The 12,279-nt window shown below is 38.3% G+C and overlaps 1 non-coding gene and 1 pseudogene across 1 annotated transcript; one reads left to right on the top strand and one right to left on the bottom strand.

Annotated features, from left to right (window-relative positions):
- LOC116580072 overlaps nucleotides 1-12,279 on the top strand; it is a 37,024-nt pseudogene that overhangs the window by 11,596 nt on the left and 13,149 nt on the right.
- LOC116580411 lies at nucleotides 10,325-10,466 on the bottom strand. The gene has a single exon (XR_004281647.1). It is a non-coding gene; the product is annotated as a U4 spliceosomal RNA (small nuclear RNA).

Below are 12,279 nucleotides of genomic sequence, written 5' to 3'. Positions count from 1 at the left end.
GGGAGCTAGGACATTTAGAACTCAATTTATAGCCTCTAATGTAGTCTCAGTTACCTTATTTATTATTAATTGCATCATTTAATAATTTCATCTTATATGAAGTTCTTGTGTGTTTTTCCATTCTAATTAATTGTATATGAGATTCAGTTTTGATTTTTTAGATCCAAAGTTCCGATGAGACATGGACATGTGCTTTATAAGAAGTGAGGGAGATAATTAGTACAATCCCCATATTTAAGAAAAACTTTTGCTTATAAATGTAATTTTACTTCAGGGAAAAATTAGTCATTAGATTTTTCTTCTAATTTCCTCATAATATACCTGAATTCATCCAAATACTTTTTTAAAAATAAAGTCATTGTCAGTATATTTTCCAAAGTTGGTGTTTATTTAGAAATGAAAGGATTTTGGTTGCTTCGTTCTACAGAATGAATTATAGCTTTACATTCTACATGAAAGGAGGTGTATAATAACATGATACATTTTTAAATGTCTTTGAAGTGTTTACTAGTAAAATCTTTCATTAGACTTTCTTGATATTAATGAATATTGATATTAATGAATATTCATTACAATTTTACTATCAGTGAAGGCATACCAACAATTCCAATGTTTGTGTTTCATGGGGTCACAGTCTGTGTTTGAAAATACAGTTACATAGTGATTTTCCTTTTAGATAATTCATCTATATTTTTATTAAGAAATTTTTATCTTAAATTTAGTCTTATTCTGCTTTTGTAATTCCACAATAATGTACTTTCTTTTGTCTGGGACTTTCCACAACATGAAGTAGTGTGCTTTCCTTTTTGCTTGTGTATTTTATTCTAGGGGATGCGAGGGTGGCTTGGTCACTTAAGCATCTGCCTTGGCTTAGGTCATGATCCTAGGGTTCTGGGATTCTAGATTCTACAATGTTCTCTCTTCTCTACTGAGCACAACTGTGATTGGAAGCTAGAATCTTGGAAGCTAGAGTCCCAAGTTGGGCTCCTTGCTCAGCGGGGAGCCCGCTTCTCTCTCTGCTGGCTGCTTCCCCTCTTTGTACGCACGTGCTCTCTCTCACAAATAAAAAAAAATCTTTAAAAAGAGACATTAAAAAAACATTTTAAACTGATATTCTCAATTGCGTACAAAATTATTCAACTTATTTCCACCCCTGCACCCACTTTGTTACCAGTATCACAAATTCCATCTTTTATGTTGTGTACTTTATTACCTGGGTTTATGATTTAAATGCTTTGATTTTGAAACATTTTGTAGGAGTGCCTGGGTGGCTCAGAGGGTTAAGCCTCTGCCTTCAGGTTAGGTTATCATCTCAGGGTCCTGGGATAAAGTTCCCCATTGGGCTGTCTGCTCAGCAGGGCGCCTGTTTCTCCCCCCACCCCACTTGTCTCTCTGCCTACTTGTGATCCCTCTCTGTATATCAAATAAATAAATAAAATCTATAAAGAGAATGATTACAAAACAAAACAAAACAAAATCTATAAAGAAAATATTTTGTGGCACAAATAAAAACAACTTGTGCTACCTCATTACAACACTACAGGTTTCTATAATTGTGAAAATATTTGTAATTAGCAGAGAGGTTTATATTGTCCTGTGGTTTTAGTTACTGTTTAGATTCCTTTTACTTGACCTAGAAGGATTTCCTTTAACGTTTCTTGTAGAACAGGACTAGGAGTAAACTTACAGGGGTTTCTATGTGGGAAAGTGTTCATTTCTACCTTTATGGAAAAGAGTTTTCCCAGATAGAGGATTCTTGGTGGATATTTTGATCTTTCAGTTTTGAATACACTATTCCATGCAGTTCTTCCTACCAGGTCTGCTGTGAATCCGAGAAATAATCTTATGGAGATCTCTTAGATAAGATGAGTTGTTTTTATCACACTGTTTCAAAATTCTCATTTTTACTGGTGACTTTTCATAGGTTAATTGTAATGTGTCACTGTGTTCATGTCTTGAATTTTATCCTACTTTAATTTTCCTGAGCTTCTTGAATTTGTCTCTTCTTTTCACAAACATGGAAATTACAAGCCCTTAGATCTTCATATAACCGTTCTGTCCCTTTTACTCTCCCCTACCTTTGGGGTCTCCATAACCTGCCTATGGGACCATTTGTTGGTGTCCCATGAGTCCCTACTCTGCCCTTTTCCACATGTCTCTTTGTTCCTCTTGGCAGATAATTTAAAACCTGGGGTCTTTAGGTTGTCTGCATCTTTATTCTGTTTGATCAAGTCTGTGAGTGACACCTTTGTGTATTTTTAATTTCAGTGATGTACTTTTCAGCTCCCAACTTTGGTTGATGGTTGTATTTTCTGTGTCTTGGGTTTACATTTCTGTCATGCATAGTTTTCCTGATGGCATTTAGTTAAACACTTACTTTTCTTCATCTTCCATGACGATCTTGATGACAGTTATTCAAATTCTTCTTCAGACAGTAAGTACTTCTTTATTCATTCAGGGCCAATTTTAGAGATTTATTTCATTCCTCTGATTAGAACATATTTTCCTGATTCTTTGCCTCTGATTCTAAATCAGAATATTTATTTTTAGAGAAAAAAACAACCAGATAATTACATTTTAGCCATGAAAAATGTAGGCATGTGGGTTGCCAACCTCTCCACAATTGAACATCTCTGTGTATCTTTTGTGTCCCCCAAACTGAAAACCATACCTACTTTTGGATGGAAATAGCCTATTTTTGACCAGTACCCTTACCTAGAACATTAACAGTCCATTATCTCATACTTTGCTGGGGTCAATGGTGTAATTGTACTTTTACAATGAAGGAAACTTGAGAAAATAAAACACTAAAACAGTCATAATCAAAGGAAAGTGCTTTACAGTACTGCACTGTATTTGTCAAAAAAAGAAAATTGAGGGGCAAGTGGGTGGCTCAGTCAGTTGGGTGTCCACCTTTGGTTCAGGTCATGATTCTGGGGTCCTGAGGTTGAGTCATGTGTTGGGCTCCCTGCTCAGTGGGAAGCCTGCTTCCCCCCTCGCTCGGTCTGCAGCTCCCCCTGCTTGTGTTCCCTGTTTCTTGCTCTTTGTTACCAGTAATTAGCGGTGACTATTTCTGCTTCAAACAGCCCACCCAGTTTTTAGGTTAGATGTCCCTATGTTGTTTCACAGCCCATGCTCTCCTTATACTCCTGACTTGAGTGAAAAGTGGGTTTTTATCAGTTGTAGAAGCTGATAAAATTATGTTGGGTACCATGTTATGCTTACATTTAAAATTGGATCAATTGAAGAATAGGGATGCCTCAGTGACTTAGTTAAGCATCTGCCTTTGCTCAGAACATGATGATCCTGGGGAGGAGCTCCATAACTGGCTCCCTGCTCAACCAGGTATGTCTCTCTTCCTCTGCTTGCTGTTCCCTGTTATTGTACACACACTTTCTATATCAAATAAGTGAATGAAATCTTTTTTTTTTTTTTTTTAAATGAAGGATAATAATTCATTATTCAGTATGTGTCATCTTGTGGTCAGCTATACCATGAAAAGGCTACTGTGTATGTGTAGGAAAGAAGACATATATTTTGTGTTAGGTACACAGTGAGTAGGTAGATGCTCTGGTCTTATAAAATAGCTCAGATACCCTAGATATACTCTGTTTTTTCCATTTCTTCTCTCTGGTGTTGTCTACCCCCAGGCATTGCACTTATTCTTGCCCTTTCTTTGCCCCAGGATACCTGCCTCACCACTAGGAATCAATCCATGTTCCTTGTAGCAAAGGAGACTATCAATCTGATAGAACTTAGAGAATTTTATCTGAAGTCTTTCTGTTTTCCTTCAGGGAAAACCATTTTTCCCAAGGTAGTACTCCCTCCATGCCATTGAACACTACTAGTCTATGGGTCAGTGTAATATATAAATGTCGCACACATGGATGTAGATATTTGAGAACATCTCTTGAACTTCACCACAGCATCTGGTGCAAAGTTGATCACACTTTGTCCTGAAACTAGCTGTTTTTTTCTTTCCTTTTTCTTTTTTTTCAGATTTTTAAAAAAGATTTTATTTGTTTATTTGACAGAGAGAGATCACAAGTAGGTAGAGCAGCAGGCAGAGAGAGAAGGAGAAGCAGGCTCCCTGCTGAGGAGAGAGCCCGATGTGGGACTCGATCCCAGGACCCTGAGATCATGAACTGAGCTGAGGACAGAGGCTTAACCCACTGAGCCACCCAGGTGCCCCAAAACTGGTTGTATTAAAAAGGCCCTAGAATTAACAGTATCCTTAATCATAATGCCCAGGGATTTTATGCTACATGTAAATGCATAGCTGATGACCATCTACTTAGACCTGCAATTATTTATGGTCTTAGGAGAAAAGTGATTAAATACAGATTTAGAGTGAAAATGTTATATCCAATCCCTTTAAAATTTGTAACCTATATTAATGTCTTGTATACATTTCTTAACTTATTTGAAAAATATTTAAATAATTTCCAATAAATTTTTTTTAGGAGTTATTTATTTAATTTAGAGAAAGTACAAGGGAGTGAGGCAGGGTGGGGCAGACTGAGAGGGAGAGAGAATCCCAAGCCAACTTCCTGTTGAGCTCAAAGTCTAACCCAGGGCTCCATAATATGACGTTGAGAACATGACCTGATCTGAAACAAAGAGTTCATTGCTTAACCAATTAGCGCCCAGGAGCTACACTTTATTATTATTTTCAATATTTAGTATTTATTTTAGAGAGAGGGAGGGAGTTAGTAGGGTAAAGGACAGAGAGAAAGAGATTTCTGAAGCTGACTCCCTGCTAAGCAGAGAGACCAATGCAGGGCTCCACCCCAGGATCCTGAGATCATGACCTGAGCTGAAACCACTTAACCAACTAAGCCACACAGGTACCCCTGTTCCAAATCAATTAAATTTGGATTGCTTTCATTCAAGAATGTGAACTAAAGTGCATCTGGGGTCATCTCAGGAAGCTCAAGGAAGTATATTTGGGGTGGGAGCTCAAGGAATGTATAGAGGGAAGAGAGAGATGAAAGAAGTGAAGACTTTGTCAGAGTCAGATACATTAACAAATAAAGAAAATGTGTGTTGTGTATTTTGTGTGTCTTTGTGTCCCAACACTAACATGACCACAGGCATAGTGGGTTTGTAAGAGTGACTTATCTGTAGACAACTCAGGGATGACCTGTGACTTAGTTCCTGCAGAGGCTGTCCATTTTAGCCTGTGTTAGAATCCACTGGAGCATTTGGAAATCTTGGATTGTTGTGCCTATCCCCATATTACCATATCAGTAGTTCTTAATTTTCTTGTCCTCTAGTTTGTCATTTCAACTTTCATGGTTAGTGTTTTTTATTGTTCTTTGGAACTTTTTCTTACATCAAGACCACAGAGATAGAATCCTTTTAGTTTCTGTAAATAAATCATTATCCTTAAAATTTCAATCAGAAATGTATTAAAAAATCAATATATTGTGGGATTTCTGTAGTAACTGAAGTTTTCTATTCTTTTTTTATCTCCCCAACATAGCTAACAAGTTGAAATGTATTCTGAAAATGTTGTGCTTTTTTTTCATTTGCTTACAGAAATCATTTCTTTTTTTTTTTTAATTTTATTTATTTATTTGACAGAGAGAGATCACAAGCAGGCAGAGAGGCAGGCAGAGAGAGAGAAGGAAGCAGGCTCCCCACTGAGCAGAGAGCCCAATGCGGGGCTCGATCCCAGGACCCTGAGATCATGACCTGAGCCGAAGGCAGAGTCTTTAACCCACTGAGCCACCCAGGCACCCCCAGAAATCATTTCTTGATATGGATTCACATTGCCACAGTCTTGGAGTCAACTTCTCTGTGATTTGTCTCCATCTTTGCCTTCCTCTAGTCCTGCTTAGCAAGCACACAGGACCACACAACCCATGTCAGTTGGGATGTCATAAACCTTCCATGGGCCTCTCGACTCAGATGAATGATCATTCCTCTTCCCACAGTAGAGTGGCCTCTGGGGCTTGGTAATAGCAACAGTCTTTATGTTACAGGCTGTAGCTGGAATCCTGGCAACCTGATGGGTGTTTTACCATTATGTCTTTATTTCACTGGATGTAGGTGAAGTTATACAGATTTATTGCCAAACACATGAGTATAGTCAATAGGTTTGTCTGGGATAAAGCCAAGAGGGCACTGTGGTGCCCCTGGAGAGAAGTCACGCAGACAACCTGGGGGCAGACAACATGGAAACAACCATCTGAAGGATGGCACAGAGTGGAAGATTATTCAGTAGTCTAGAAGCCCTATCCTGAGATGAAACTTTCAGTAAGATGCATTTTTTAGAGCACAGAAGTTGGATGGTACCATTTCCCTCTCCCACCCTATAGCATAAACATAGAACCCCACTCAGCAGGGACACTGGCTGTCTGCTTTTTTGCACCGAGCCCCACCTCCCTGTGTCCTGGTGGGACTACCCTTCTCAGTGAGGCTTGCCTCAGGACCAACAAGCTGGGCCCCTGCCCATACCACATCTGCTGAGCAGAGTTCTGTAGGCCCTCAGCTCTGGGGGAGTTCATGTCAGGTCTCCTATCACAAGTAGACCAGAGCTCACCTAGTCACACTGAGGCTAGGGTCCAAAGATTTCCCACAGCAAGCAAGGAGAGCCTCTGCAGAACCCTGGCCTGAAGGATTAAAGAGGACACATCAGTGGCTTTTCCAAATACAGAAGAAGGCAGAGACTTGGGCAAAATACAAAGATGAAAAAACTTATATTACATGAAATGAGATATGGCCATGGCTAGAGATCTAAGGGAAAGAGAAATGAGTAACTTGCTTGATGGAGAATTTAAGGCAACAATCTTAGGGATATTCCCAGGGATGAGAAAAGAATAATGAGAACCTTAAAATAGAGAGAGAATTTAAAAAAAAAAAAGGGAGCATGTGTGTAGCTCACTCCATTAAATATCTGACTCTTGGTTTTGGTTCAGGTAGTGATCTCAGGATCCTGGGATCTAGCCCCAAGTTAAGTTCCTCATTCATTGTGGTGTCTGCTTGCTATTCTCCCTTCTTCTCCCTTCTTGTGGCTTCTACTCATGCTCTCTCTCTCTCTGTGTGTCTCAAATAAATAAATCTTTTTAAAGAATCAAAGAGATTAACAATGCAATTAATCAGTTTGGAAACAGACTTGATGCAATGAACAATAGGCAGGAAGAAATAGAGGAATAACTATCTGACCTAGAGGACAATGAATGAATGAATGAATGAATGAATGAATGAATGAATGAAAAATAATGAATCTGAATCAAAGAGAGATGTATCATCTCTCTCAAGATTTCTTTTTTTTTTTTTTTTTTTTTTTTTTTTTTTTTTTTTTTTATTTATTTGTAAGAGACAGAGGGAGAAAGAGCAAGCGAGCACAGGCAGACAAAGAGGCAGGCAGAGGCAGAGGGAGAAGCAGGCTCCCTGCCGAGCAAGGAGCCCGATGTGGGACTCGATCCCAGGACCCTGGGATCATGACCTGAGCCGAAGGCAGCTGCTTAACCAACTGAGCCACCCAGGCGTCCCTCAAGATTTCATTTAGGGAACAGAGTGACTCCATCAAACATAGTATCATTCTTAGGTCTTGGGCCTTTCTGTGTTGGGACAGTTTTGTTTCCAAATTAAACTGTTATTCTGGTCTAAGAAGATTTCCAATTTCTTTAGTATAAGGTTGACAATTCAGTCTTAGTAACTTGTGCATTTTTATGAATTATCTGGGTATTATTTTTCTAGGTTAACTAATTAGTATATAATTATTGATCTAATTAAAGCATTGCCAGTTTGTTTATTATTTTTGTTAAAAAGAGCATTACACCCTTGAAACAGTATACATTTTATGTTAATAAAAAAGAAATAATTTTTTTAAAAACCAACGAAAAGAAAAAACAATAAAAAAAATAAAATGAGCATTACATTCAATGTATTATTGTTTATTCTGCTTATTATGTTTATTTCACATTTTTGTTATTTTCTTTCTCTACTAAATTTAAGTATTTTTTTTGGAAAGGAAAACTAATTTTCAGTAGTTTTTTCCTTATTTATTTATTTATTCATTCATTCCTTTATTTATTTATTTTAAAAGATTTTATTATTTATTTGACAGAGAGAGATCACAAGTAGGCAGAGAGGCAGGCAGAGAGAGAGAGAGAGGAGGAAGCAGGCTCCCCGCTGAGCAGAGAGCCCGATGCGGGACTCAATCCCAAGACCCCGAGATCAGGACCCGAGCCGAAGGCAGCGGCTTAACCCACTGAGCCACCCAGGCGCCCTATTTTATTTTTCTAAAGACTTTCTTTATTTGTTTGACAGAGATCCCAAGAAGACAGAGAGAGGCAGACAGAGAGAGAGGGGGAAGCAGGCTCCCTGCTGAGCAGCACCCCATGTGGGGCTCAATCCCAGGAGCCTGAGATCATGACCTGAGCTGAAAGCAGAGGCTAAACCTATTGAGCCACCCAGGCACATCAGTTTTCCCCTTCTTTTAGTAGGAAAGATGTTTATTCCAACTTTTTTCTTTTTTTTTTTTTAAAGATTGTATTTATTTATATGACAGACAGAGATCACAAGCAGGCAGAGAGAGGCAGGCAGAGAGAGAGAGAGAGAGAGAGAGAGGGATGCAGGCTCCCCACTGAGCAGAGAGCCTGATGTGGGGCTTGACCTAAGCTGAAGGCAGAGGCTTTAACTCACTAAGCCACCCAGGTGCCCTCCAACTTTTTTCTTAACTCAACCATGTAGAGCATAAAAATTTGCGAAAACGGAAAGTCTTGTTGAAAAAAAGATTAGAAAAATAAACAATACAAACAATGGCAAAACAGGAAAAATTGAAGTTAGAATTCTTAATGGTTTTCTATATATCACATCATCTGTGGACACAGATAATTTTACTTTTTCTTGTTTCAATTTGGATTCTTTTTATATATTTTTTCTTCCTTAATTGTTCTGACTAGAATATCTGGTACTATGCTCAAAGGCTTTGTTGTAATCCCTTCATCACACTGTTTCTGATCTTAGAGGAGAAGCTTGCAGTCTTTTACTATTGAATCAGCTTTTCATACATATTTGACTTTTATTAGGTTGAGAGGGTTTCTTCTATCTCTACTTACTGAGTGTTTTTATTTTTTAAAATTTTAATTTATTTTTTACAAAGATTTTATTTATTTATTTGACAGAGAGAAACACAGCCAGAGAGAGAACACAAGCAGAGGGGATTGGGAGAGGGAGAAACGGGCTTCCTGCTGAGCTTGATTCCAGGACTCTGGGATCATGACCTGAGCTGAAGGCAGCCGCTTAATGACTGAGCCACCCAGGCACTTTTATTGAGTATTTTTAATCATGATAATTCCAATATGCTCATACTTGTGTTCTGTCTCAATTATTATGATCATGTCTTTTTTGACCTTCATTCTGTTATTGTGGAATCTTCAATTTATAGTTTTCCATACTGGAACACTTTTAATTCCAGGAAGATTTTTCCTTGATTATGTTGCCAAATGGTAAAATCTGCTTTTGAGTTAGTTTGTTCTGTTTTATTGTGGACTTTGCATGAATATCCCTCACAGGAAGTAGTTTGTAGACTTCTTTAGCTATAGTGTCTTATCCTGTCTTGGATGACCTGGTAACACTGGTGCCCTAGAGAGCATGTTCTGCTGATTTCTCTGCTCTTCACTCCTTGGAAATGTTTGAGGAGATTTGAAGTCCTTTGTCATCAAGTGTCTGTTTGAATTCTCCAGTGAATTCACCTAGCACAGGATTTTTCCTTGGGACTTTTTTCATTACTCTTTCAGTGTGCTTAGTAATTGTTGATAAGTTGTAATTTTAAAATATTTCTTCATGATGGTTATACCTTTTTTATAATTTATTGTTGTCTTTTGGTATCACTTTCTTGGCACATGATTATACATTGTCTCCTTTTAAAATTACTTTTATTTCTATGGTGTTAGTTCTACTGTGTCTGCTTTTACTTCTTCACCTCTCCTTTTAGGTGGTCTTTTCTCATTTATTTGCTCTCGATTTAGTTCATGAGCTGTCAATTTTGTTGATCTTTTCTGACAACTAACTCTTCCTATTGTGGATATGTTCCTATTTTTACTGTATTCTATTGGGTTCATTTCAGTTTTATGTTTAAGAACCCACCCTTCCACAATTTTATTCTCATATGACACTTTTGCTGATTATTAGAGATAGAGGAAAATGATGTGTGCTGAAAGATGACAATACCACAGAATTATCTATTAGGATATGTGGTCTGTATGTTGTGTGCAAAGTTCTGTATCCACAGAGGAATGAAGTCCTCATGATTCCTTCTCGGCCATCTTCGTGACATTCTTTGATTGACTTGAAACATGTATATTAGAAGACATTTGTATATTCATCTGAATGTGATAAATAGAATGACTTTACTTTTCTCTCATTTGATATCTTTCAGAAAAGTTTTCAGTTAGCAATAATTGTGCCTCAGATAAACCTCATTGGCTATGATACTGCCAGGGTGCTAAGCTTCTCTTATTTGATATCTTTTAGCTGTATCTTCACACGACACTCAAAGCTGCCTGCAGAAGCCAAGCCAAACTAAAGAACTGGGATGCCTGGGTGGGTTAAAGCCTCTGCCTTTGGCTCAGTTCATGATCCTAAAGTCCTGGGATCGAGCCCAGCATTGGGCTCTCTGCTCAACAGGGAGCCTGCTTCCTCCTCTCTCTCTGCCTGCTTCTCTGCCTACTTGTGATCTCCATCTGTCAAATAAATAAAACTAAAGAACTTTCTCAAACTAGAAATACAAGGTTTTACTAATTGTTCTTTACAGAAAAAGAAGTGGCAGTCCAGTTCAGTACTAACATATCTTCGTAATAGTGATCTTTAGAGAGTAGGAGCTGATGTGGTTGAAATGCAGAAATCCTCACAGATAACAAAAAGAGCATAGCTCACTCTTCCCTACAATGCCATATCATTGGACACACACATTTGTTAACGATTCTCAGGCCTGAAATATATGGTAATCACTTCTCCCACATCATGATACCAGCATTTGAGTACTTTTTAATGCTTGCATCTTGTATTTTGAACAGGGATAATAGAGTGGATTTGAAATGCATAACATAGTCTGTGTACTTAATATATTTTAATTAATAAAACATAATGGTTTTTAACATCTTAATATGGGTGTGTAATGAATGATGTGTTATCCCACCACCAAGGTGAAACTATCTCACTTTATTGAAGGTTGTAGAGAACTGATGGTATCTATCCTCTACTTGGTAATGGAGTGGAATAATATTCCTAGGAATCCATTCTCTCAGATCCTTACGTTAAAACCATGTGTGACGCGCCTGGGTGGCTCAGTGGGTTAAGTCGCTGCCTTCGGCTCAGGTCATGATCTCAGGGTCCTGGGATCGAGTCCCGCATCGGGCTCTCTGCTCAGCAGGGAGCCTGCTTCTCTCTCTCTCTCTGCCTGCCTCTCCGACTACTTGTGATTTCTCTCTGTCAAATAAATAAAATCTTTAAAAAAAAAAAACAAAAAAAAACAAAAAACCATGTGTGACTCCCCCCTCCAGTTTATCTATTGTATCATTTTCTCTTCTTTATGAATACTGTGTTATTGTTGATATGTTACAGATTATATGGAGGTATGGTTGACCTCGTAGTCAACACCGTTATACTGTTATTTGGCATCTCCTGTGTGTAACCAGTGATTTTCCAGGAGCCTTGAACTGACATCTACCCTTCTCACTAGTGTGTTCCCTAGACAACACCCTGCAGAGTCACAAAGTAATGTAACTTCTGATATGACAACAAGCCACCCTTGTGAGCAGCTATCTCCTTTTTCCCAAGGCTTCCCCCTCCCATGTCCCTTAGAGATTTCCACAGAGCTTACCTAAACCTGTTTTAGGTTAAATGGCCTAGTCTGGACTTACTGAATCATGGCCCCTAGTAAAGTTATGTTACATTGAGCTGTTGTTTTGATGTGTCTATGAAATACATACGTGCATATGACCTTGATGTGTGTGTAACAGACATGCCAGAAGTAGAAGCGACCTATTCTATATGGAGTGATATTGTAGCTCAGGTAAGAGATATAAAATATTATAACATGATGAATTAGCATGTGCAGAACAGTGGTCTGGGGTGAACAACAGACTCAGAATTAGAAGAATAATTTCTCCTTGTTTTATTTCCTAGTTATTTCCAAATCTCCAGTTGTATATTTCCTCATTTTTGTTTCCAGTTCCATAGGCATCACAACCATTCTTTGTTGCCTGCATTGGGGCAAGGGTGTTCTCACTAAACAATTGATATTACAGAGATGGACAGACAAAG

The sequence above is a fragment of the Mustela erminea genome, chromosome 19 (assembly GCF_009829155.1).
Source record: "Mustela erminea isolate mMusErm1 chromosome 19, mMusErm1.Pri, whole genome shotgun sequence".
In the NCBI taxonomy this organism is placed as follows: domain Eukaryota; kingdom Metazoa; phylum Chordata; class Mammalia; order Carnivora; family Mustelidae; genus Mustela; species Mustela erminea.
Note: the sequence above shows the minus strand (reverse complement) of the source record. Positions and strands in the feature narration are given on the sequence as shown.